At 34.1% G+C, this 25,255-nt stretch overlaps 1 pseudogene; it reads left to right on the top strand.

Moving 5' to 3' along the window:
* The window catches only part of LOC124098964 (large ribosomal subunit protein uL29-like), a 49,987-nt pseudogene extending 30,463 nt beyond the window's left edge, over positions 1 to 19,524 (top strand).
* The last annotated feature ends 5,731 nt before the right edge of the window (positions 19,525 to 25,255 follow it).

The raw sequence follows: 25,255 nt of genomic DNA on the forward strand, positions 1-25,255 counted from the left end.
CTATAATATTAACTGAACTTGATTCTGTTTTATTTCATAAAGGATTTTCATTAAGGAAATAAAGTATGTGAGTTTTTACTTTATATAATACACCATGAACTGTTCATTTATAGCCTCATCTATGTTTTCTGGAATTTTTTGAATATATTCACATGGTCATATTTTCTTCCACAAATTACTTTTATTATTGTCTTGTACCTATGTCGTACGATGATAACCAAAGGTAGCAAATAAATAAACTTTGCAGCAATTCCACTCAGTTATCTGTATAGGCACGTATTCTGAATACATCTAAGTTAATTTTAGCATTACTTAGCATAATGCCTGTTAAATAATATCTGAGAGTCAGTGTAAACATGAAAAGATAAAGAAGTGATATAATCACTGTATATATTAAACTATTTTTAAATTGGGATTTAGAGCATTATGAATTTCAAATTACTTTCTCATAATTATAATAAAAATATAATTTGAAGAATCTAATATTCTAAAATGACATTTAAGTTGTTCATGCCCCTAAAACTAAGGTCATGTTAATTCTGTATTGTTCTTGTGTAGTTTCTAACAAACTTTTCAATGCAGCTTATAATAACAGTTCAATCATCAATAATATATCACTTGCACATATACTTTCATAACTGACAAGTTTACATTCATATGTTTAGGGTCTCCAGTTAGCTTGATTATGTTCTTATGGAAAATAGTAGTCAGTTTTAAAAATGTTATTCTATGAAAATTTCATTTTTATCACTACTCCAGAGCTATCTTTACATCAAACTGATTGAACAGCATTGTCCCTCGACAGTGCAAATTCAAAGAATATATATTAGAAGCATACACATCTTGATACATTTTGGTCTTCTGGGAAAACAGAGAGTCTCATTTCAAAGTGTTCAATGGATGATGGTACAGCAAAGGAACTTTCAAAATATACATATAATCAACTGAAGCTCATAACTTATACCAGGTTCTTAGTGGTAAAATGTCATTTCAGAACTGTGACATGGTAACAGCACCACTAATTACATAAGTAGACTATATAAACCCAGGGGCATGAAATTAAAGTAGATATCATCTACAACAAATATAGGCTCACCCAGAGCAAGCAATTGAGTTCTTAATAAATTTTTAACTCCATCACTATATCAGGCAAGTCCCTTGGTGTTCCATTCTGCCTCAAATTCTTTAATTGAAAGAATTATCCATATCTCTAAATGTTCAAGGGAATGGGTGATGACTCACTAAAATCTGGCAATATGAACAGAAAAACATTCTCAATAGGTAAGTAATATCAATTAAAATGTGGTAACAAGTAATGTGGATTGTTTTTCTGGATATGGCTGCTTCATGTGATGCCTACTCAGTGTGACCAACAGATCTCAATGCCACATAGGATTTGAATACAAGAAATAGATCACATTCTCTGCTTCAAGTGAAAAGGTAAAATGCTAATTTCTTGGATGAACACTAGTAAATAAGAACATCACAGGGAAGGCAATTTACTATTTGATTCTACTTTCAAATTTAATGTATTCTGACACATAGAACAAGCTTAGCAATTTATGGAGAAAAATAGAAATATGAACTAATGACAAATAAAATATAAATATAAATATGTCTTTAAAAATTCTGGTCTAATGGAGAGCAGAATTTTTTAAATGGGGAGCAAGTATCTCAGCATCTATAAACCACATTTCAGTGCACATTTCAGGAATTTAATTTTGATGAAGTGAATTCCCTAAAGGGGCCAAAAAGCAACCAATGTACCTATTTTATTTGATATGAAATGAATTTGAAAAAAAATGACCACAGTTACAGAAGAAATACTTATTTCCTAATAATAAAATGAGACAATATTGTTTATATTATTTTTATCCGATGATGAATATATATCCAAATCTCCACTGGCTTCTCTATTGGGAGTGCTAGACATCTCTTGTCTTTGTCTTATCATTTCTCATCCGTCTAGTCTAGGTCTTAGAACTAATAGATTATTATTGCTCACCTTAGATAGGGCTCAATGGTCCTTTCTATTCACTAATCCTCATTTCAGTTCTCATTGACATGGGGAGTTACATGTCTCATTGTATTTCAGGCTCAGTCAGTCTACCCTTAGTCTTCAAGTACAAGATCACATTCTGTCATTCTTGTGATGTCCCTCATAGGTTCACCATCAAGCACTATCAGTTATATTCCACATTCTTCCTCAGGACATGTGGGAAACACTGAAAGATTTCTCTGCCACATACAAGACTGTAAAATTCTGAGGTGTTAACCATACTATAATATTCATTTTACTCTGATGTTGGCTCCACATAGCCATGGGGTTACCTTGTAACATCTCCCAGATTTGAAAAGCAGAGCAAATTAATTTTTTTATTTAGACTTTCTTTTCAAATCCAAGCTAATGACATGAATCTGAAACAGGTGTCTCACCAGCTGATTCTAATACCTTTAGTCCCTTTTTTTCCCTCTCAATTTATAAGAGCCTAAGAGTGAGTGTATGTGTTAAGGGTCTTAACCATGAGCAATAGGAAACATTTTTGCAAAATTTAAACAGAAAATCTATTTATTTATAGATTCTGGTTGGCACACAAATTCTATAAGGGCTCTAGAATCAAGCAGAGAGGCTGCATGGTTAATAGCATCACCACAAAAATGTTGGAAGATACCACTACCACTGCTGCTCGATCCAGATATAACTGGTGCTGGACAAGACATTTAGCTGCCACCAAACCAATACTAAACCTGGAAGAATGTATTATTCACACTTCTTTATATAATTAATTTGCCATTTAGGGCTTAGCACAGGGCTATCTGACTGAACATCCCTATTTTCAAATGGGACTGCAGAGGCAAGTATCAAGCATTTTCATATTTTCTAATGGGAATAAATCTCATATAGTAGGCATTGCCCCCAATATAGGAGAAGTATTCAGATGCTAAGTAGCAGAAAACAAGACAACTATCCAGTACAGTGTGTGCTTTCTACTCCATTTATTATAAGAACCATTTTCTTTCCCATGTGGTATTATGGCTAGGTGGTGTAGTGGGGGAAAGATCCTTCTCCACTTTCCCTGGGTATTATAATGGTATAATGACTACTTAGAAATAGAGGGAGACATGACAGATTTATGTTTATAGTTTCAAAATATAAATAAAGTGCAAAATTAGGAAATTAAAATCACTGTTACATAAAGATTTAATGTCAACCATTTAATATCCTGAGTGCAGCATATTATACATAATAAACTATTCTGAGTTTCAGAGTTTCAGAAATCCTAATTCAAGTGCTTAATATAAAAAATATACTACTCAACAATGCAGACTTAAATTCTTTAAAATTAGCAATGATGCTTCCAATAGGTTAATAAAATAGATAAGCATTTCTAGTTTCAGGGGTTGGATTCCATCTTTAGAAACAGCAATGCCTGACTATATTTTGTGTTGTTTTTTTTTTTTTGCACATGATAATTCATCTTTCCTTAAATCCCAATAAAAACTTGTATGTAATTATTAAGAGCATTAAAATTTTCTATATTTATGCAAGATTTCACTAGCATTAATTCAAATGAATAAACATGAGAGCACAGATGACGCCTCTGCAGAATGCATTTGGGGGAAAATCAAGACACAGGTAATTTCCCTACGCAAATCAACTCTTTGGTCAATCTTCTTTTTGCATGAGAACAGTAGGAAACTCTCATTAGAAAACAGGAATTCTTATAAAGTGTCATCCATAAAGAAGATAGATATGCTCCTGAACCTCAGGAGAACATTGATATATGTAATAAATTACAAGATTTAATTTAAATTTAATTTTAATTTAAAGCACAGAGTATCCTTATGGATCCAAAGAACCAGGAGTGAATTATGAAAAATTTATGAGCATATGTGAATATTTTTTAATCCATATCCAAGCATGAGTTGTCAAACAATACATGAGTTAGCCTGAAGGACATTATGTTAAGTGAAATAAACCCAAAACAGAAAGATTAATATTACATGTTCTCATTCATACACACAAGTTAAAAAGTTGATCTCACATAGAGCAGAAGTAGTACATTAAAAATTGAGAAAGTAGAGCATATTGGATACATAGAGGATGGATTACAGGAACCAAAATGCAGTTAGGAGGAATAAGTTCTACTATACACACACGCACAGTAGGGTGAATATAGTTTACAATTTACCATATATTTCAAAATAAGAGAGATATTGGATGGTCCCAACAGAAAGAAAAAATGAATGTTTTAGGTGATGAAAATGCTGATTTCCCTGATTTGATCAGTAGATTCTATCTACATGTATTGAATTATCACACTGTACTACATACATGTGTATATACCTATACACATATATACATACACGCATTGTATGTCAACTAAAATTAAGCTTTTTCTAAAAATCTTTTGACTAATACTATCAACCTCATCCAACAATTTTTCAAAATAATGCTTCTCAAAAACTAGATTCACTACTTATGTCATGCCATTCAACTGACTCCAAGCAACAATGAAATTTAAGATAACAAAACTAATACCACAATTCTAATTGTAAATATTAGTTGTAAAAATTCAATTATTAAGAATAAAGAGAAGGGCAGATGATTTCAAAACTTATTACAAAGCTTTAATAATAAAAGCAATATGGTATAAAATATAAAATCGTTGAGGGCCACAACCAAGTTAAGATGGCACCTGGCAGTATGCCAGGAGGAGTGGTTTGTGAGCCAACGCCAGCGAGCCATTAAGATGATGAGGATTCCTTAATGACTGACTGCTGTGTCTAGATGATGTCAATTAAGTTAAGCTGTGTGTAATTAGTTGGGTATATGTACCTCTGCGGTCCAGCAGAGAAGCGGTTCCTGCTACCTTAGGTGCCCACTACTTTGAGTTCTCAGTTCCTGCTGAGTTCACTCGCAATAAAGTAGTTCCTGCTTCAACCTTCAAGTTGCTTGTCACCTCTCGGTTATTTTGCCCAGCCGGACTTAGGCAGCCCAGCTGGATTACGGCATAAAATATACATATACACTGATGAATCAAGGAGAATTTATTTTTATTACTGAAAATAAATTCAAACATATATAAATAAATCATCTTTTTAAAATATTTTTTAATTTCTTACATACATGACAGTAATGGAATGCATTACAATCATAATTACCCATTCACAACATTTTTTGTAAATCTGTATATAAAGTATGTTCACTCCAAATTATGCCATTATACATGAGCTTATTATTATTATTATTTTGCATTACAATTCTTAATACACCTTTATAACACAATTTATCATATCTCTGATTGTATATAAGGTATGTTGACACCAAATTCACATCTTCATACATGTATTTTGTATAATGATGACCGTCTCCTTCCACCATCCATGCTATTTACCTTCTCCCTCCGTTTCCCTCCCACCCCTATTCCCTATCTAGAGGAAATCTTCCCCCCTTGCTCTCCCTCCCAACCCCATTTTGAGTCACCCCCTTATATCAGCGAAGACATTTGGCATTTGTTTTTTGGGATTGGCTAACTTCACTTACCATAATCTGCTCTAATACTATCCATTTCCCTGCAAATGCCATGATCTTATTCTTTTTATTGCTGAGTAATATTCCATTGTGTATAAATGCCACATTTTTATCCATTCATCCACTGAAGGACATCTAGATTGGCTCCACAGTTTAGCTATTGTGAGTTGTGCTGCTATAAACATTGATGTGGCTGTGTCCCTGTAGTATGCTGTTTTTAGGTCTTTTGAGTATAGTCCGAGAAGAGGAATAGCTGGGTCAAATGGTGGTTCCATTCCCACCTTTCCAAGGAATCTCCATACTGCTTTCCAAATTGGCTGCACCAATTTGCAGTCCCAGCAGTGTATGAGTGTACCTTTTTCCCCACATCCTCACCAACATTTGTTGTTTGTCTTCATAATAGCTGACATTCTGACTGGAGTGAGATGATATCAGAGTAGTTTTGATTTGCATTTCTCTGATTGCTAGAGATGATGAACATTTTTTTCATATATTAGTTGATTGACTATATATCCTCTTCTGAGAAGTGTCTATTCAGGTTCTTGGACCATTTATTGATTGGATTCCTTGTTTTCTGGGTGCTTATCTTGTTGAGATCTTTGTATACCCTAGAGATTAGAGCTCTATCTGATGTGTGAGGGGTAAACATTTGTTCCCAGGATGTAGGCTCCCTATTTACCTCACTTATTATTTCTCTTGCTGAGAAAAAACTTTTTAGCTTGAAACCATCCCATTTGTTGATTCTTGGTTTTAATTCTTGTGCTATAGGAGTCTTATTAGGGAAGTTGGGGCCTAATCCCACATGACAGAGATTAGGGCCTACTTTTTCTTCTATTAGATGCAGAGTCTCTGGTTTAATCCCTAGATCCTTGATCCATTTTGAGTTGACTTTTGTGCATGATTAGAGATAGGGATTCAATTTTCAGTTTAGCTATTGTGAATTGTGGATTTCCAGTTTTCCCAGCACCATTTGTTGAAGATGCTATCCTTTCTGCAGTGAATATTTCTGGCATCTTTGTTTAATATAAGATAATTGTAATTTTGTGGGTTAGTCTCTGTGTCCTCTATTCTGTACCATTGGTCTACCAGCCTGTTTTGGTACCAGTACCATGCTGTTTTTGTTACTATTGCTCTGTAGTATAGTTTCACTCTTCCTGCTTAGAATTGCTTTAGCTATTCTGGGTCTCTTATTTTTCCAGATGAATTTCATGATTGCTTTTTCTATTTCTATGAAGAATGCCATTTGGATTTTGATTGGAATTGCATTGAACCTGTATAGTGCTTTTGGTAGTATGGTCAATGAATAAATCATCTTTGACAGAACATTACTAATTTACACAAATGGAAAGGCAGGAAATAGTGCTAGTAAATTGGTTATAAATTTTCAAAATAATGAATTTGCATCTTTATCTTATACTACATAAAATATTTACTCAAAATGTATTAAAGACTTAAATGTATATGAATAGATAAAGAAAATGTGGTATAGATTTAATGGACTATTATTCAGATTAAAGAAGGATATCTTGTAATTTACAATATAATGAAACTGGAAGACATTATGCCAAATGAAGTAAGCTAGGCATAAATACTACATGATTCCATTTATGAGGCATCTAAATTAATCAAACACTTAGAATAGATAATAGTGATTTCCCATTTCCAATAGTGGGAAAAATGGGAAATGAACAGTTATTGTTCAGTGGATATAGTGTGTTAGTTTTGCAAGATGAAAAACTTGTACAGATCCATTTTGGTACCAGTTGCACACATTTATTATTTAGGATTTTACTATATCCTAAAAATGGTTAAGGTGCTTAGAATAAAGGTTATATAGCAAGGAAGAGAATAAATAATCAACAGGAATGGTAAAAATTAGGAAAGACTTAGCCTATAAAAGCACAAATAATAAAAATCAGAGTATAAGTCAATGAAACTGAAAATAAGAATAAGTGATTGGATAAACAGTGGTATATTCATTCAGTGAAATATTATTTAGCAATAAAAATGAACTATCGAATTATATAGATGCATGGGTAGACTTTAAAATGCATATAGTTAGGTGGAAAGAAGTCAATCTGAAAAGAATTCATACTATGGGGTTGAAATATATGACATTTTTAGAAAAAGAAAAACTATGAAGACAGTAAGAGAGATAATGAATTACCAGTATGTGAGGGGAAGAAGGAGAATTTAATCGTTGAGGCGCAGGGGAATTTTTAAGGCCATGAAGCTATTCTATATGATACTGTAATTGTGGACATATGACTATGTATTAACAGAACCCATAGACCTTTGCAGTACCAAAGGTCCACCTTAATGTATACAATTTAAAAATGATTTAGGAGATAGGAGTATAACAGGAAAGAATGTAGACTTTGACAAGAAAATTTAATTGTATTACAAATGAATGAAACAAGTCCATTGATTGAGATGAGAGAAAAAGTGCTGATATGAGAAAAGTGACTTTGTAAATGAATACAATCAGTAAAAATAAAGGGAAAGGGAGCTATGCATATATTCAGATAAAGTTGTTTCCCATGATAGCCTAGATCAATGGATTAACAATTCTGATACTTCTCCACATGGATATTGGAAATGAATGATTAAGTAAATAGATAGCAGACAGTGGGAGCCAGATTTCTTTTTTTTTTTTTTTTTTTTGTACCAGGGATTGAACTCAGGGGAACTTGACCACTGAGCCACACCTCTAGTCTTATTTTGTATTTTATTTAGAAACAGGATCTCACTGATTTGCTTACTGTGTCACTTTTGCTGAGGCTGGCTTTGAACTCATGATCCTCCTGTCTCAGCCTCCCAAGCTGTTGAGATTACAGGCATGTGCCACCACGCCCAGCCAGATTTCTGAGTGGGAGTTTTCATATAATAAAAGAGCCAAAAAATGATGCATGTGTAATGGATTATAGTTGAAGACATCATTATGAATCCATGTTTAGCTCTAAGTAGATAGCTTGATGGTTACACATACGGACATTTATAGCTATGGGTTTATATGTGAATTAGTATGAACATATGTATATGCATGTTCTGTCAGCTGAGTAGGCATAAAATCAAAGATGACCACAATAGCAATGGGCATACCTAGCACAGAGATCTTGGTTTCTAAAAACAGTCTCCAATGAAAGGTACCAGGAATTCTTGAAGATACTCTGCTTGGAACTGAATTCTAAAACTAAGGGAGAGGAGCATTCTAGAATGAATTGGAAGTATTTTATAATAGCAAAAAGTAGAGAAATATTCATTTTAAAAACAGCTGCATTAATAGAAGTGTATCAAGGGACAGTAGAACCAACTGAAAGAGTTCCCAGTGGCCAAACTAGAAAACCTTAAGAAACAAAATAAATAAAATAGTATTATAGCACGAAGAATAAATAAATAGTTTTGTATCCATAGTGATATACATAAAAGATTGGATGAGTAAATAAGTGGAGAAGAGAAAAATTTTCCATATAGAAAAATGCCAAATAATTTATATAGATAGATACTCGGCCCTCAAGGTGTGGAATATAACATCCTTTTCTGTCCCTGTGAACCATGTATAGTGACTTCCTTTTTAATAGCACAGTATGGAGAAAGTTTAAAAAACTAAAAATGAGTAACATTATAGTGAATAAACCTGACAAATATTACTTCATCCAAGTGATCAAGTCAATATCAATAATGATAAATCATATCAATATTATATGCCTTTGACATATGGTGAGACTGAAAATTTCTGTGGCCTTTCTACCCAAAATCCACAATCCAGTCTAATCATAAAAAAAACATCACACAGTAAACACCAGTTGAGGGATATATGAAAAAATATACCTGAGCAGTATGCCCCAGAACTGTCAAGGTAATCAAAATTAAGGAAAGTCTGAGAAACTGTGACAGCAAAGAGAAGCCTAAGGAAGCATGACAACTAGATGTTATGTGGTATCCTGGAGGAGATCCGGAGACAGAATAAAGTACTAGTACACTAGGAAATGGGAATAAAGTATAGATTTAATAATAATGTATCCATATTGTTCATCAGTTATAACAAATGTACCATACTATTTCTAAATGTTAATAATAAGGTAAACTGGGAAGAGGTAATGTGGGAATTCAATGACATCTTTTCAAGTTTTCTATAAATCTCAAACAGTTTTATAACAACAAATTTTAGGTGGGCTTGGATGTAGCTCAGAAGTAAATTATGTTCTCTGGATGCATGAAGCCCTGGATTCAATCTATAGTACTGCAAAACAGAAAATCAAAATGAAATAATAATAGAGCATAATTTTAAAATAAAGGAATGCCTCACATCATACACAAAAATTAATTCAATGTGGATCTGTCATCTAAATCTAAGAACTAAAATAATAAAACATCTAGGTTATAAAATTATGAAAACCTTGGATATGACATTAAAATAACAAACCAAGTAAAAATTAATGTATTAGACTTCATTAAAATCAAAATAGTTTGTTCTTCAAAGAACATGATCAAAAAAATGAAAATGGAGAGAATAATTTCAAATCACATACCTATGATGATCTAGTATCCAGGAAATAGATATATATATTTACAACTTAACAATAAAATACAGGAAAATCCAGTTAAAATTAGGCAAATCATTTAAATAGATATTTCTGCAAAGATATGACCAAATGACCATTAAGCCTATAAAAAGATGTTGATAATTATTAGACATGAAGAAAATCCATTTGGCATTTTTTGGGGGGGTGGGGATTGGCTAACTTCACTTAGCATTATCTTCTCCAACGCCATCCATTTACCTGCAAATGCCATGATTTTATTCTATTTTATTGCTGAGTAATATTCCATTGTTTATATATGCCACTTTCTTCATCCATTCATCTGCTGAAGGGCATCTAGGTTGATTCCACAATTTAGTTGTTGTGAATTTTTCTGCTATAAACATTGATGTGGCTGTGTCCCTGTAGTATGCTGTTTTTAAGTCCTCTGGGTATAGACTGAGGAGAGGGATAGCTGGGTCAAATGATGTCTCTGATATAAGGAGGCTGACTCATAGTGGGGTAGGGACGGGGAGCATGGGAGGAATAGATGAATTCTAGATAGGGCAGAGGGGTGGGAGGGAAAGGGAGGGGGCAGGGGATTAGCAAGGATGGTGGAATGTGATGGACATCATTATCCAAAGTACATGTATGAAGACATGAATTGGTGTGAACATACTTTATATACAACCAGAGAAATGAAATATTGTGCTGTATACATGTAATAAGAATTGTAATGCATTCTGTTGTCATTTATTTTAAAAAAAACAATTTAAAAATTTGAAAAAAGAAAATGCTAATAAAAATAATCTTGAGATATTACTTTGTACCTAGTAGCATGCTTATAATCAAAAGATAAGAAGTAACAAGTGTTACTAAAAATATGCAGAAATTGGCATCTTCACAGATTACTAGTAAGAATGAAACTTCTGAAGCTTCTTTGGAAAACAGTTTGATGATTTTGCACAAGTTAACTATAGAGTTACCATGTGACCCAGCCATTCTACTCCCAGGTATATATCCAAAAGAATTTAAAATAGGTACTTAAATTTTGGGGGGGGCAAATATTCAAAGTGACAAAATTTACAATAGTCAAAATGTAGAAACAATCCAAATATCTATCCACAGGTAAATGGGAAAAAATGTGGTATAGTCATACAATAGAATATTATTTAGCCATTAAACCAATAAAGTACTTTATTTATTTTATGCGGTGCTGAGGATTGAACCCAGGGCCTCGCACATGCTAGGCAAGTGCTATACAACTGAGCTACAACCCCAGCCCCAATAAAGTACTATTAAATACTACAACACATATAAAACTTGAAAACATGATACTATGTTAAAGAAGCTAGGCACAATAGGCCATATGTTATATGATTTTACTTAGAAATGTTGAGAATGAATAAGAATATAAAGGATTATATTTTTCACATTATGAGAGAAAAACAGTATGAATTTTATGGTATGTGTTATATATTGATGTTTTAAAAAAGAATAAATAGAAATGAAAAGGGTAAGAAGGTTTTTGAAGACAGCAAAGGAAAAAGTCTATACTCAAGCAAAAGCAAGTTCTGGTTAATCAATCCTCTGCCCCTATTTTATTTGTGGGACAATTCCTAATAAAAAATTAACCTTTAGTTCAGATTTCAGGCCACTTCAGCAGAACTGAAATTTCAATGCTTCTTTAAAGAAGCATACTGTCCTTTCAGGTATATGCTGTAAAATTTACCTTAGTGACAATTAGAGCAATTTATGAGAAAGGACATAGAGATGGTATGAGGAAGAGAGTTGCAGAAAGACAAAGAATGGTACTATATCAGGGAATGATAGTTATGCAAAAAACATTTTTTTGCCTAACACTAGGCTTAAGTTCAGCCTTGCTCAGTGTTTCAGTAGTGGTGGTTCCCCTAAGGTCTTTTCCCAGTCCAGGCAGCTAGAGCATCACATACTTTTGGCCCCAAGGCAGGTTGTTAGAACAGAAATACAAAACAAAAAACTGTCCTCATACTGAGCTTCTGAAATTCCTGGTAGAATTTCTGATTTCAAGACAAAGATAATTATCTTTAGTGAAATACTTCATATAAATTGCAAAATTCTAAGTCGTTTGAACCTTAGAAGGTAAGGCATTGGGTAAACAATGAAAAAATAATGATATTCATCTCTCAGAACAATCATAAAACTTCAATTTCAATTCTCTCATCCAGATTTAATGTATGAGTGATGATATGTGCATAAAGTAGGGGATAGTACAAGACAAACACAAGATAGGCACTAGAGAAGTCTCATAGGCCAGTTCAGGAGCACAGGGTCATTAGCTCCCAAATAAATTTTGGAATCAAGACAGTGAAGACTTGTAAAAGGAATGATGGATTCATAGGTCACCCAGGCAGATGGACCTCACAGAATCTTCAGAGATTCCTATGAGGTTTGGGAAGCAATTCGGTATCTCCTCTGTAGCCCACAGTGTCATGGATCTGGAAAGAACTCAAATTAAATAAAAGGTCAAGCCCTGCAGACATGATGGAACTTTAAGTCTAGAATTAGTTGGGAGTAAAATACATCAGCAGGAACAACACAGAGGAGTGAAGGTGACTAAAAACAGGACAAGAACATTTCAGGACAGAACAGCAAGGGCAGACACCTTCCTAAAACCTGATAATCCACCCTACCAAGTGTTTTTGCCCAAACACCCAGGAAGGATAGTCTAACACAAAAACTTGCACAATCCCAGGGATCAAGGATACAGGGGAATGAAGCAGGGAAGGGAAAAGAACTAAAATAAAAATATATTATTGACTAAACCACTACAGAAGACAAGTGGCTGCTCAGCCTCATCAAGTGCCCAAGAAACCATATGAAATGTTATTTTCCATAGAAGAAAGGAGGAAGTAATTATCAACTAACCTCCATGCCCCATGGGTCAAAAGTTTGCCCCATGGGCAGTGTTTCTCCCCATTTCAATGCTGTACAAGCACAGATTGAGTGATTTCTGACATGTCCATACTTTGGCATAAATAAGATGAGAGATGTTATTGAGTTTCACATAAAAAGCTAGTATAGAACTGATCTCTTTAGTGGTGACTAAAATAGCAAAAGGATATAAAGAGATTCATAAAAGATGTTAGATACACTTAAGTGAGCACATTAGACTTAGGGGCCATTCTGAAGAGAAAGCAGGACAGAGAACCCAACTTTCTGTGGATTCATTCCCAATCAGAAGCAAGTCCAAGTTTACAAAATTGTCCTGGAATGGGAAAGATTAAGTTATCTCTTTGGACTTCAGAGGACATTACTTAGGAGAGACTAAATTGAACTATGCAAGAATCATTATATCGTTCAGTATCTGAGTATAAAATTCATCTCTACTAGGTTTATTTTAATTATATGCATTCAATGGATATTGGAATCTGCATGCCAGGCCACACATAAGTGGTGATAAGGATTGAAAAAATAAATAAACTGTAGTCTCTATTGTCAAATTGCTACAAGTCTGCCAGGCAGGGTGGTACACAAGTGTAATCCCAGCGGCTTGGGAGGTTGAGACAGTAGGATCACAAAGAGTTGACCCTCACCACATCTGAGCCTCAGGTCCTCATTAGTTAATTGAAGGGTTAAAATAGCCAAGTCTAAGCTAGCTTTACTCACTGATATCTTTTCATGATGCTTCCAGTTGAATAATGGACTCAAAAATAACTAGGTAGAAAACCTGATTCCACCACTTATTTGTGTCACCATAGGAAAGTTTTCTAAACTCTCTTAATTTGTTTTCCTCTTCCATAAAGTGGAAATAGCTATTATCAAATGTTTTATATTTAATTGACATATAATGTTGGTATACATTTATGGGATACTAGATGATAATTCAGTCTATGTATACAATGTATAGTAACCAAATTAAGGTAACTAACATTTCTATCTTAAGATTTTTATCATTTATATTCATTGGGAACCTTCAGACATCCCCTCCCATATCTCTCACTATATATGTATATGTGTGTGTGTGTGTGTGTGTGTGTATATAATATATAAATATATAGTATGCATATGTATGTTATGTGCATAGGTATACAAATCATATGTATTTATATGCATATATAAAATTATATATATTAAATTTTATGTTTTATAAATAAAATTTTATACATAAATAATTGTAGACTATAGTTACCTTTCTATGCCATTCACCTCAAAGAACAGTTGTAAATCAACAAATATATGAAAAAAGTGTTCAACATCTCTACAAATTAGAGGAATGCAAATCAAAACTACTCTAAGATTTCATCTCACTCCAGTCAGAATGGCAGCTATTATGAAGACAACAATAATTGTTGGTGAGGATGTGGGGAAAAGGCACACTCATACATTGCTGGTGGGACTGCAAATTGGTGCAGCCAATATGGAAAGCAGCATGGAGATTCCTTGGAAAACTGGGAATGGAACCACCATTTGATCCAGCTATAACTCCTTGGTCTATATCCAAAGGACTTAAAAACAGCATACTACAGGGACACAGCCACATCAATGTTTATAGCAGCACAATTCACAATAGCTAAATTGTGGAACCAACCTAGATGCCCTTCAGTAAATGAATGGATAAAAAAATGTGGCATATATACGCAATGGAATATTACTCAGCATTAAAAGGGAATGAAATTATGGCATTTGCAGGTAAATGGATGGAGTTGGAGAACATAGTGCTAAGTGAAGATAGCCAATCCCAAAAAAACAAATGCTGAACATTTTCTCTGACTTAAGGATGCTGATTCATAATGGGGTTGGGGGGAACACGGGAAGACTAGATGAACTTTAGATAGGGCAAAGGGGAGGGTGGGGAAGGGAGGGGGCATGGGGGGTAGGAAAGATGATGGAATGAGACGGACATCATTACCCTAAGTACATGTATAAAGACACAAATGGTGTGAATATGTGTACAACCAAAGATATGAAAAATTATGCTGTATATGTGTAATATGAATTAAAATGCATTCTGCTGTCATATATAACAAATTTAAATAAAAAAGAACAGTTGTGAGACTTAGAATTCATATGGCAAATGTCTAAAAATATTTTTTAACTTATAGTAATAGTTCAATGTGATTTCAAACTGACTTTGGTTACAGTCATACACTGAATATGACGAAAACAACAGATCATTGACCTTGAAAATTTTTTCCAATACAATAATGAGACATTCTCATCTTTTACTTCCATCCACTATTTTCTACTTTAAATTTATGGAGTGGGCTGAAAGACAAAAGAGGTTTTCTTCATCTCTAGCTTCATGCTTCCAGACTTTAATGTGCCAAGAATTACCCAGGGATCTTGTAAAAATGTAGATTCAGTAGGTGTGGGATTAAGACTGACATTCTGTATTTCTAACAAGATCCCAGGTGATACTGATGTTGCTGGTCTATGGTCCACACCTGGAGGAGCAAAGATCTGGACAATTTAGCCAGAAACAGGGTATAGTGAGTTGAAGGCAATATCTCTTCTTAAAACACACTAGGCCTTTATAAATCTAAATATGGCATTTGGGCTCAATTCAGACACAAACTAAAATCTAAAGGTATTTTTTTTCTCTTGTTAAATTGTGAAATTGGAAGAATTCCCTTATGCCAGGTATAAACAAGTATATTGCATGGGCTGGAATTTGGTTGAATAAAATGAGGAAATATTTTTCCCCTATAACTTTCCTGAAACTCACCCTGAAATATCTACCTTCCTCACTTGTAGAACAACATCTTGGACACACCTCACAGGTTTTCAGCCATTTGCAGGTATTAGCGAAGTACTCTAATTTACCTGTATTTACAAATCCAATCCAATCTAAATCAAAACTTTCATCTCATAACTGATTTCGAATTCCTCCTCTTCTTTCCCAGGTCAGACAGAATCCAGGCTACATAACATACAGTGGACTTGGGAGTTATTTGTTCACTTTCTTTAATATCCTTTGAGACATGATCTACATTTTTTGGTAACTCCAGAGCTAATAAGAAGAGGAAGAAAGAGAATAAAGAGACAAAACTGTCTGCTTACTTCTCTGTTACTGATAGAAATTTCTTCTTGGCTATCAAATATCCTCTATCAAGGGACATATGCAAATGCTGGCTTTCTTGTGTAGATTATTAGTAGATTCTTTCTAAATCCCTCCCCAAAGTGTCAGCACAATTCCTTGTTACTGCTGATGTACTCTCTGACTCCCTCTGCTGCTTCACAGCTCCTTTCCTGACATTATACTTCATAAAACCTTCTTCTCCTAGAACTATCTCTGCAGCAGACAGTCCCCTTAGTCAGAGGTCATTTCCAGTGGAATATATTCAAGCTACCCACTATAGTATCTGCTTAGCTCCAGGGGAATCATGAAATATGCCGTGATTGTGGAATAGAACTTTGTCCCCACTGAGTCCCTCTCTTTGCTTTGGTATCAGAGGCAAATGTAGCCTTCTTCTTGCCCTTATATTCTTCTGGGTCAGAGTCAGGCACCTATCCTTGACTCCTAATTTTAGAGGATAAAAGTCAAATTCTCCTAAGAACTCACTGTAAGTAAATACTAAATGATTTGAACCATAAAAAATAAATATTAAGCCTAACTCATTAGTAAAGACAGGCAAGATATAACTATTCAATACTACTTTTTCCTATCAGATTAGAAGATATCAAAGGCTTCATTATGTATTGTGTTTTCTGGAGTATAGACAAATAGTCTCAAATTATTGGTCTGAATGCAAATTGGTATAACTTATATGAAAAGAATTTGTCAGTATTAATCAATATTGAAATTGCCACCAACCATTTAACCCAGAAATTCAACTGCTGAGAATTTTCCAGATATAGTCACATACATATACAAAGAGGTTTTACAAGGTTATTCAGTAAACATTGTTTGTAATAAAATGACTTGAAATAACATGAATGTCCATCAGGGCACTGGTTCAAAAAGTGGACAAATAAGTAGCATCTTCAAAGAACTCATATAGACAGACATATATGCATTAAAATTGTTGATCTCCAGAGAATATTGTTTTGTTTGTTTTAATTTTGGGGACTGGGGATTGAATTCAGGGCACTCGACCACTGAGCCATGTCCTCAGCTCTATTTTGTATTTTATTTAGAGACAGGGTCTCATTGACTTTCTTAGCACTTCACTTTTAGCTTTGAATTCTCAATCTTCCTGTCTCAGTCTCCCTAGCCACTGGGATTACAGCTGTTTGCTACCATGCCCAGCAGAATATTATTTATTGAAATACATCTGTTTATAGATTCATGTGTACCTGCTGCATACAAAAAGGCAATGAAGAATACCAATGAGATTATTGAAGTAAGTGGAAGTTGGTGTGCCAATGGATAACCAAATTTAAAGTTACTATATAATGATGACTCAAATTTTACCAAAATATCTTCAGCAATACTAGTTATTTTCAAGCACAAATTTATAATATGAAATTCTGGATCTGGGTAAAATTGCTGATATATATACTTACATTTTGAGGGTTAATCAGACTAAATACTTTGAAATGCATCAACTTAAATAGTCAACCAAACTTCTACTAATACAGTTTAAATGAATGTCCTGAATTCTCTCTCATATAAGATGAAACTTATCTACATGTAAGGTATACATTCAGTTCCTTCAGTAAAGCCATCTTTTTTTTTCTTTTTTTATTTATATATGACAGTGGAATGCATTACAATTCTTATTACATATATAGAGCACAACCTTTCATATCTCTGGTTGTATATAAAGTATGTTCACACCAATTCGTGTCTTCATACTTGTACTTTGGATAATAATGATCATCACATTCTACCATCATTTCTAACCCCATGCCTCCTCCCTTCCCCTCTAACCCCTCTGCCCTATCTAGAGTTCATCTATTCCTCCCATTCTCCCTCTCCCTACCCCACTATGAATCAGCCTTGTTATATATCAGAGAAAACATTTGGCATTTGGTTTTTTGGGATTGGCTAACTTCACTTAGCATTATATTCTCCAACTCCCTCCATTTACTTGCAAATGCCATGATTTTATTCTCTTTTAATGCTGAGTAATATTCCATTGTGTATATATGCCACATTTTTTTATCCATTCATCCACTGAAAGGCATCTAGGTTGGTTCCACAGTTTAGTTATTGTGAATTGTGCTGCTATAAACATTGATGTGGCTGTGTCCCTGTAGTATGCTGGTTTTAAGTCCTTTGGGTATAGACCAAGGAGAGAGATAGCTGGGTCAAATGATGGTTCCAATTCCAGATTTCCAAGGAATATCCATACTGCTTTCCATATTGGCTGCATCAATTTGCAGTCCCACCAACAGTATATGAGTGTCTAGTCACTTTTTAATTGTATGGGTTAAAAACCAAACTACTGGTTTGAGATAGTTGTGTTGAAAATTTGAAAGGGCATTGTAATGGAAATCATATTATGAGATTTGTTCACCTTAGAAAAACATCCTATGATTGATGTTGAGTGACTATTTCCTTATATAAATTATTAAACTTAATTTTTCAGTGGACAAAGAATACTGATTTCTCTGTAAAGGATGCTGTATTTAACATCCAGTTCTAGTGAAGACCTAATGGAATCTCATGTTAGGAACCCAACAAAAAAGCAAGGAGCTACCAACCTTTTTCACCAAATCGGTAGTTTAATTTTTGAAGAGTTAGGTACCCTTAAGTGAGGAAAATCAAGACTAGCAGTTTAAATCTAATATGTACAATGCTACACCAATTTTGGTATTTAGCCAATTAATCGAAAATGCAGTAAAAAAGCTGAAAGATGTGTTTTTTATAAATGTGTTAAAATATTACTTTACCACTTAGTTTTAGATTTGAATTACGTATGGTCATGTATACATGTGCATTCACTTATACAAGTAAAGACAATATTAATACTTTAGGATGATATTGAAGAAATCTCTGGGATTACATATTGTTTCAGAAAAAAAAATGTATTTCCCCAGTACTCATCAGAACTCTTAGCAGAGTTATTTATCTCATCCCTGGCAGTGGCCAAGTGTGAAGCTATACCCAAATTAAAGCTTGGGACCTTCATGGCAAAGAGAAGGAGGAGCTGCTCAAACAGCTGGACCACTTGAAAGTGAGGTAGTTCCAGGCAAAGAATCGTTCAAGCTCTCCAAGATCTCATTTGTCACAAATCCATTGTCTGTGTTCTTACTGTCATTAACCAGACTCAGAAAGAAAACCTCAGGAAATTCTACAAGGGCAAGAAGTAGGAGTCCCTGAACCTGTGGCCCAATAAGACATGAGCCATGTTCTGCTGTCTCACCAAGCATTAGGAGAACCTGAGGACCCAGAAGCATCAGCAGAAGGAGTGGCTATACCCTCTACTCAAATACACCTTCAAGACAGAATGTCACAGTGCAACGAAACACAAAACTGGGGAAAGAAAACTCTCACAGATTATTGTGAAATCACCCGGATGCTTAATAAAATTCTAAACCCATGTAATGAACTATAATTAACATGGAACAAAACCATGCTTCTTTATTAATAGTGAATCTCTCATAAAATGTCAATGCAAACTTACCAGGAATCAGTTGTGGAAGTTGTGTGTAATACTCATCTAGAGTATTTTAATTAAAATAGCTACTTTTTTTTTCAAATTACTACCTCCTGTAATAAGATGACAAATTCATATTTTTGAGATAAGTTACTCAGTGATTGGATCCAATTGTCACATTGAAGCCTGACAGCTGAGGAAAAGTAGAATTTAACAAGGTCACTATAAAAAGACTGCTTCTTAACTTTTCAAAATGATTTATGTTTAAAAAGATATTGTACTTAAAATGCATTAAATCATCAGCAGCAGACTGTTTGATTGTTTTAACAGAAGCTGAAGAATTTGGTAAGCATAACGTGTAATAAGAAAACCGTGCAGGAACTCAGGCAGAGGCGGTGAAGGGGACCAGAGAACAGGGGTAAGGATTGACAGAATAGCTGCAGAGCAGAGACAGGAGGGATGTTGTGGGCTGAATGCAGACCAGTAATTACACATTTCCACCTCCCCATCAGGCTCTTTTGCCAATGCAGAGAAACACAGGGTGGGCATTTGGACCATTGCCACTTTTCCCCTCTTAAATTTAGTCTAAACTGATTCAGGTAGAGAGAGGGCACAGGAAGTATTCATGACGGCTGTAAACAGGAATAATCAGCGTTCAAATAAAAAGAAGTCAGTCAGTGAAATGAAAAGATAGCTGTGGTTCCTGAAAGACAGCTCAATAGCTCAGGGAAGGGGATGGGGCAGAGTGGGCAGGTCAAAGGAATTTTGGAAAGCTTCTCATTAGAAGAGATTTAAAAGTGAAAAGTACTATAAGTCAGGACATTTTCTCAGAGTTCAGAGATGAGAAAATGCATATATGTATAGTTAGGAGTCACTTATCTTTGATTTAAAACCTAATAGCATAACTTTTTTATATCTTTTATTGATTGTCGTTAGTTTCTCCTTGACTTAGTGGGTTTTCTTGCCAAAATATAGTAGTTATTTTTCACAAAATATCTCCCAAAACAGTATCAGTTTCATATAATGTTTAGATACAAGATAAATATACCACATGAATACTTTCCCATGAACTAGAAATAACAAATTAGAAGACCTGAGTAAACTGTTAATTGTATAACAGGAAATATAAGATAGTCATATAAAAAAACTATAAAATATTTCTGAGAAATACAAACAATTTGAACATGGAGAAATGAACAATGTCTCTGAATGGAATGAGCGACTATAAGGAAGGTGGCAATACTTACTCAAATAATGTGCAGATTTAAATTATTTCTAATAATAATACCATCAAGATTCTTTGGAAATTTACAACAATATTCCAAATGTGATCTGGAAGAAAATTGAAACAAGAGTAAGTATTACATATTTGATAGAAAACAAAAAAAAGGGAATCTTGCTTTTCAAAATGTTAAAATCTGAACCATTGGACTACATGTCTATTTTGGTGCCAATACCATGCCATTTCTGATATGATACCTTTGTAGTATACAAGACAGAGACAAAGCCACATAAGTACAGTCATCTCATACTAGACAAAGGCACCAAAAACATACAGTGAAGATAGCCTCTTCAACAAATGGTGCTGGGAAAACTGGAAATCCATATGCAGCAAAATGGAATTAAGTCCCTATCTCATACTCTGCACAACACTCAACTTAAAGTGGATCAAGGACCTAGGAGTTATATCAGATACCCTGCACCTACTAGAAGAAAAAGTAGGCCCAAATCTTCCTCCTGTTGGCTTAGGACCTGACTTCCTTAACAAGACTCCAAAAGCACAAGAAACAAAATCAAGAATCAATAAATGGGATGGATTCAAGCTAAATATAGGAGAACATCTTTACAACATGCACATCAGATAGAGCATAAATCTCCAGGACATATAAAGAACCCAAAAAACTTAACAGAAAAAAATAACCACAGATAACCCAATCAATAAATGGCCTATGGAACTGAACAGATACTTCATAGAAGATATACAATCCATCATCAAATATATGAAAAAATGTTCAACATCTCTAGCAATTAGAGGAATGCAAATCAAAAGTACTCTAACATATTATCTCAATCCAGTCAGAATGGCAGTTATCAGGAATACAAGCAACAATAAATGTTGGCAATTATGTGGGAGAAAAGGTATACTCATACCTTGTTGGGGGACTGCAAATTGGTGCAACCACTCTGGAAAGCAGTATGGAGATTTCTTACAAAACTTGGAATGGAACCACCATTTGACCCAGCTATCCCACACATTGGTCTATACCCAAAGGACTTAAAATAAGAATACTACAATGATACACCCACACAAGGTTTAAAGGAGCTCAACTCACAATAACTAAACTATGAACCAACCTAGATGCCCTTCAACAGATAAATGGATAAAGAAAATGTGGCATATAAACACAAGCCTTAAAGAAGAATGAAATTATGGCATCTGCCGGTAAATGGATGGAGCTGGAAAATAGCATGCTAAGTGAAATAAACCAATCCCAAAACACCAAAGGCCAAATGTTTTCTCTGATATGCAGATGTTAATTCACAATACGGGAACTAGGGAAGAATAGAGATACTTTGGATTAGACAGAGAAGAGTGAAGGGAGGGGAGAGAGCTTGGGGTAGGAAAGATATTAGAATGAATCAGATGTTATTGCCCTGTGTACATATATGACTACATGATGGATATGATTGTACATGTACCAGAAGAATGAGAAGTTATACTCCATTTATGTGTGATGTATCAAAATGCATTCTACTGTCATGTATAACTAACTAGAACAAATTTAAAAATGGACATATAAAATCAAATAAATAGAAAAAATAACATTCCAATATTAACATTCAAAACTGAGCATCCTGTAATAGTGATCTTGCTCTTGGATGGAAAAAGGTCACTCCACAACTCAGGGTTGACTCACTCATTAATGTTAAAAGTCTTGAAGACTCTTCCTATCCTAGAACCTTTTACCCTGATACTTCCAAGCTGATTATTTTTGAAACTTATAGTGAGATGACAAGACTAGACAGTATCTGATTCCCTTCACCTTATCTCACACAGAGAAAAGTGAGTTGTGTCCAGAAGAGATGCAGACTGTACATCACTTCCTGAGGTTCAGTTTCCTCACCTCTTCAACTCTGAAATCCCTGGTTCACACTCCATTAGAATATAGTCTTGGAAAATTAGAATAGTACTATTTCTGAAAATTTCTTGTAATAGTAAATCATATAGATAACATGTACTATGTAATCACATTCACAAATTAAATGTGGCTATTAATGAAAACTCTCTTACCTGGAATTGTCTGTAGCTCTTTTTCTTACCACTGTGTCCCCCACAATTACTACATAATTAACTATTGGATATCTAATTATAGTCTTCAGATTTTCTTTACCTCTGAAACAATTTTTCTTTTGTGTGTGGTGCTGGAGATTGAACCCAGGGCCTTGTACATGCGAGGCAAGCACTCTTTCAACTGAGCTAGATCCCCATCCCCTCAAGCTAATTAAAAAAAATTTAGATGTTGATGGACTTTTATTTTATTCATTTATTTATATGTGGTGCTGAGAATCAAATACAGTATCTCACACATGCTAGTCAAGTGCTCTCCCACTGAGCACAACCCCAGTCCTCCTCAAGCCATTTTTAATGACCATCTCACTGAAAAACTTACACTAATTCTGAGCAGTGAAAATGCACATCATATATGTCAGGTCAGAGTAAACCTAGCACAGAGCAGACCTCTTAGATTTGACCAGATTCCCTTTACAGAAAAATCAGTGTTCTTTGTCCACTGAAAAATTAAGTTTAATAATTTACATAAGGAAATAGTCACTCAACATCAATCATAGGATGTTTTTCCAAGGTGAACAAATCTCATAATATGATTTCCATTACAATGTCCTTACTTTCAAATTTTCAACACAACTATCTCAAACCAGTAGTTTGGTTTTTAACCCATACAATTAAAAAGTGACTAGACACTCATACACTGTTGGTGGGACTGAAAATTGATGCAGCCAATATGGAAAGCAGTATGGAGATTCCTTGGAAAATTGGGAATGGAACTACCATTTGACCCAGCTATCCCACTCCTTGGTCTATACCCAAAGGACTTAAAACCAGCATACTACAGGGACACAGCCACATCAATGTTTATAGCAGCACAATTCACAATAACTAAACTGTGGAACCAACCTAGATGCCCTTCAGTAGATGAATGGATAAAAAATGTGGCACAAATACACAATGGAATATTACTCAGCAGTAAAAGGGAATATAATTATGGCATATGTGTAATATGAATTGTAATACATTCCACTATAATATATAATAAAATAAAAATAAATAAATAAAAAGTGATCAGAGTTAAATTGTTCATGTAAGCAAGTAGCCTTGTTTGTACAATTCATTTTATCATTCAGATTTTGTGTGTATATGTGAAATTGACAAGCTGATTCTAAAAGTTATATGGAAATCTGCCAAACTAATAAAAGCCAAGACACCTTGAATAAAAACAAGGTGAAAGGTCTTGCTCCACTAAATATAAAGTGTTATTTAAATATTAGTAATGAAAATAAGTGGTGTTTATATAGATAAGGAGAACAATGGGAAGGAGAAAATGGAGTCCATGAATAAACACACATACACACACAGAAAAACACTAACAATTTGCTGCAAAGGTGGGGAAAGGATAATCTCCAGTAAATATCACTGAAACAACTGAGTATCCCTATGAAAAAATAAAAGTGAAGCTGAACTTCTACCTTACCCTGTATAATGACCTCCAAGCAGCTATAGATCTAAGTGTAAAAAGGCAAACAAATATTTCCAAGAATAATATAAAAGAACAACACATATGGAAAGGTCTTTAAATCAGACACAAAAGGCATCAAGAATAAATGATCATTCTTTCAGGTTTAACTTACATCAAAGTTCCATGACTTTTATAAAAATAAAATAAAACCTACCTTGAATTTTAAAACTCCAACAAAATACACATTAGACAAGTTATAAAATGTATAAAGATATTTTCAACACATATAGCCAGCAAGGTATTCATATCTAAAATATATAATGTTTCCAAATATAAGTGAGTAAAAATGGGCAAAAGATATGTGCAGGCATTTTGCAAAGTCAAAATAGTGGGTACAAAGACAAAAGAGGAACATGACTAGAATGGTCTCTTAGGGGCTTCACAGTGCTGATGGTGTTCTTTTTAAATTTTGCAATTGCTGGTTACACAGGTGGTCTATTTATAATTATCCATGACTCAGTGTACTCAGATATGTTTCTGCATGAACTATATTTCATATAACATTAAAAATTAACCAAAAACATATTTAGCCAATTATTTCTATAGCATTTTTCTAGCAAAAATAGGTAAAATAGTAAATTGTTCTTGGTTTTATTTATAAGAGATATTTACTTTTGTTAGTGACAGAAATTTGAATTGCTTGAAATAAGATCACTTGTGCAATAGAAAAATCGACTTGATATTATTAAACAAATTTTCCTCCTCTTGAAGTTCAAATCATCTCTGTCCTCACCCATACTAAATTTGGGGGGTAAGAATCTTCGAGTTTGAAAATGAGCTCAACTGCTTCCTTAGTTGTGTGATCTTGGCTGAACAATTTACATTGTTTCTTTGAACCTTCATTTGTGCTTTGTT

This window comes from Marmota monax, unplaced genomic scaffold (genome assembly GCF_021218885.2).
Source record: "Marmota monax isolate L192 unplaced genomic scaffold, Marmota_monax_Labrador192_F-V1.1 WCK01_AAM20220418_F8-fsc00379, whole genome shotgun sequence".
In the NCBI taxonomy this organism is placed as follows: domain Eukaryota; kingdom Metazoa; phylum Chordata; class Mammalia; order Rodentia; family Sciuridae; genus Marmota; species Marmota monax.